The sequence below is a fragment of the Canis lupus genome, chromosome X (assembly GCF_048164855.1).
Source record: "Canis lupus baileyi chromosome X, mCanLup2.hap1, whole genome shotgun sequence".
Taxonomy (NCBI): domain Eukaryota; kingdom Metazoa; phylum Chordata; class Mammalia; order Carnivora; family Canidae; genus Canis; species Canis lupus.
Window position 1 is genome coordinate 49489915 of NC_132876.1, and position 3667 is coordinate 49493581.

The following is a 3667-nucleotide window of genomic DNA, read 5'->3' on the forward strand; positions in this document are numbered from 1 at the left end:
AAGCAGACTTCCCATGGAGCAGGGAGCCTGATTCTGGACTTGATCCCAGGACCCTGGGATCTCAACCTGAGCCAAAGGCAGATGCTTAATCGACTAAGCCACCCAGGTGTCCCCATATTAGTTCTTCTGTCTAGAACCCCAAAGAAGCATGACTGTTCCCTTCTCAGCATATAAGTGTCATCTCATACGTCATCCCTTCAGTAAGAGTGATCCCTGATAACTCTAAAATAGCCCATCCACAACACACACACATTATTCCCTATTATCTTACCTGTTTCAATTTTTGTCTTAGCACCCACCCATCACTACATGAAATATATTTATTTTTACTTTTTTTTTAAATCTGTCCCTCCCACCAGAATATAAATTCCATGAGGACAAGGAACTTATTCATCTTATTTACTGCTATGTCATCAACACCTAACAGTATCTGGCTCGAGAGTATTTAATAAATGTTCATTGAAGGAACATTGAATGAGCCTTCCCCACTTTTCTCACTTTGAGATTCTCTGATTTAGTCTTTGGAAAGCCTGATAGAATCAAGTTTTCCCTAAGAAAATGGAACTTATCCCAAAATAATTCCCAAGATATTCACACACTACTCCCACTTTGAAATGAACTAATTCAAATGCACTTTGAAATGAACTAATTTTCTGTAAGAGATCAATTATAAAACAATAAAACAATATTACTCCTCTCAGAGTTCCTTGTTTTTCCTCTGCTTGCACTACCAGGAAACAACCTGAGGGCAGCAAAAATTCAGAGTGGAGAAAGGTCAGTTCCAAGGCAGAGATCATTTCCAGTCTTTCCTCAAAGATTGTCCACTTCTTGCTCTCTCTCCAGCCTGGCTAGTTCTTTTCAGGTCCACTAGGCACATATTTATGGGCATGGCTGGGGATCTGTTTCATTGGATCAACTTGCTCAGAAAAGTCTGTGAGCACTAGCAGGCCACCTAGAGAGGGATAAACAGACTGCCTGCTCAGCAGGGAACCCAATGCTGGACTCAATCCCAAGAATCTATGATCATGAACTGAGCTGAAGGCAGATGCTTAACCGACTGAGCCACACAGGTGCCCCTAAGCTGACTTTTAATTGAGATACCTAAATGTAAGAGTCTTAAGTCAAAGCAATGGCTAGATTTTGTTCCTCAAAGCTTTTTTAAAAAAATTGTACATTTTGGGTTCCTACCTGCGAAAGGTGAAACCAGTGACCTCCCACCTGCCTCCCAGATCTGGGCTATATGACCTATGACAGGTGCTAGGATAAAGTGAGACTCAAAGTCTCTTGGGGGTTTTTGGCTATTGTTTGTTTTCATATTTCCTTAACAGTCAAAAGAGGACTCTAACCGGAATCTTTGATGTTTATTCACCTAGACTTATACTTTTCCTGTAGTAAAAAAGGGAGGTTGTTTGCAGTTTGTGACCTGGGAATACTCAAGCCAAGAGGGGAAGGAGGTTTAGTTTCTAAACTATGTCTTAAAAGACAAATTTCGTTAAATAAAGGGAGAAGGAATTTAATTAAACCATTTTGCGAGATTAATTCCCAGCTTTTTTCCATTTAATTTTTTCCAAACCTGCTTAAGTCAGCGGTTGTTTGAGCCCTTGTGTATTGTAGACCCCTTAAAGCAGTACTTCTCAAATTTAATGTGCACACGAATCACCTGGTGATTCCGTTAAAACGAAAATTCTGATTCAGTAGGTCTGGAGAGGGCATTATAAAGTGGGTCTTCAAGCTTCCCCTGTTAGGCACACACTTATGCTTCAACCCATCTCCAAACACCCAAGGCACTCGTCATCTAAAGTTCTTCGCTACAGTACCCCATTTTAACTACCCCTTCTTGCCAGAAGCCACAGTTACAGATTCTTCTGTTTTTACCTTGCCTTCAAATTTACCTGTCTTAGCTCCCCCTCTCTCTGGATCCTGACCTCTGTGAAATTATAACGAATAGCAGGTGATAGTGAATTGATTTGTTACTTTTTTCTCTCTCTCTGGAGCAAAAGACCAACCTCATCCACTCCTCCACCAGCACAAGGTAACAATGGAGTTTAACCAATGATGAGAGTTTCCTGCCCTATCACAGACTAATTGAAATGATTTTTTTTTAAAGCGGGGTGGGTGGAGCAGTATAATTTTTAATTTCTCCAACAATTATACACCAAAGGAGACTGCCTACCTGACCTACTTATACTTTCTGCTCTACCTTTCATCTGCTCTGGTCTCATTAAAAACCATATTGTCTTATTTTAGAAGTGGAACCATGAAACTGTCCAATGACCAGCTATTTCACATTTATGTCCAAAGAGTTGCGATTCCAAAGCAAGATAAGCAACAGAGATCTAGGTGAAGGTTTCCCTGCACATGAGAGTACATTGCTTGGTATTTACTAAAGCTTAAAGAATCCTGATATTGAGGATGCCTGGGTTGCTCAGTGGTTGAGCATCTGCCTTTGGCTCAGGTCATGATCCCAGGCTCCTGGGATTGGGTCCTGCATCAAGCTCTCTGCAGGAAGCCTGCTTCTCTCTCTGCCTAGGTCTCTGTCTCTCGTGAATAAATAAATAAAATCTTTAAAAAAAGGAATCCTGATATTGGTGGCGTGGGGACTGTAGTGGGGATGTGGGCTGACATGTCTGCTCTGACAGTGCTGGCATCTTTCATTCACATTGGAGGCCATTTCTTCAGAGGTAGCTCCCTGGCAGCTGGAGGCGGTAGAGTCAGTCATGCTGGTGGTGGTGTGCATATTGAGCTGTGGTATACACAGTTTCCCCAGCTGACCAGGTCCCAGGTGACCCTGGCTGAGTTCCTCACTGCAACCATGTGGTTCTGGATTCCCTGGTATTTTTGGCATGACTTAGATGCTGCTCTGGGTCACCTTCCATACCCAGATCCTTTCCAGTGGACAGGTGAAGAACTAGATATCCTTTCTGATGACTGAAGACTTGAAAGTGTAGATAGAACTCTTTAGAAGAGTCAGGTGAGATTTTCAAGCAATTACGGACTTTATATCATACATGAAAATCTAACAAAGTGTGTTGGTCAACAGTGAGGGGGGAAGAAAAAGAATCCTGGTACTGTTTGACCAGTATTTCAATCTTTGCTATCTTCATTTTGGTAGAATTGAAACTAGTTAAAACTATTTAGTTAGTCCTTCAGCGCACAGCACAAAATATTTTTTATGGCTTATTCCAATGCTCATTTCTAGGAACAAAAATGGGCCCCTTGAGAGAGAAATTCGCATACTAGAGATTGTCTGCTCTACTTATGCCATACCTATACTTTAGTCTTTTCGTGTCCTCCTCCTGCTTCAGTGGCCAGCTCCTGCACTAATAGTCACATTAACTGATTGGATGGTAACATAACACAAGGATAGGCAATCCCATCCAATAGAACAGCCAGCGACCACACACATCTGGCATGTAGCATAAGAAAGGCTCAGGCAATCAAATTCTATTCTCAGGTACATTGGTGAGAGAACAGAGACTGTATAGAGATGAGAGGGAAAGTAATCCATAGAAATAACAGAAAATACACCTGAAAATAGGCCCTCTTTATTTTTTACGGTACTTTGAGTCAGTTTCTGTTCTTTGAATCACAAAGGTGAAGAAATAAGCAGTAATGAAGGAAAAAAAACTGGAGCTTAGAGGGATAAATGAATAGGAGGCTATGAAGT

At 41.4% G+C, this 3667-nt stretch overlaps 1 pseudogene; it reads left to right on the top strand.

The window, feature by feature from the left end:
- Positions 1-2623: 2623 nt before the first annotated feature.
- Positions 2624-2932, top strand: LOC140628467 (NADH dehydrogenase [ubiquinone] 1 beta subcomplex subunit 2, mitochondrial pseudogene; annotated as a pseudogene).
- Positions 2933-3667: the final 735 nt, after the last annotated feature.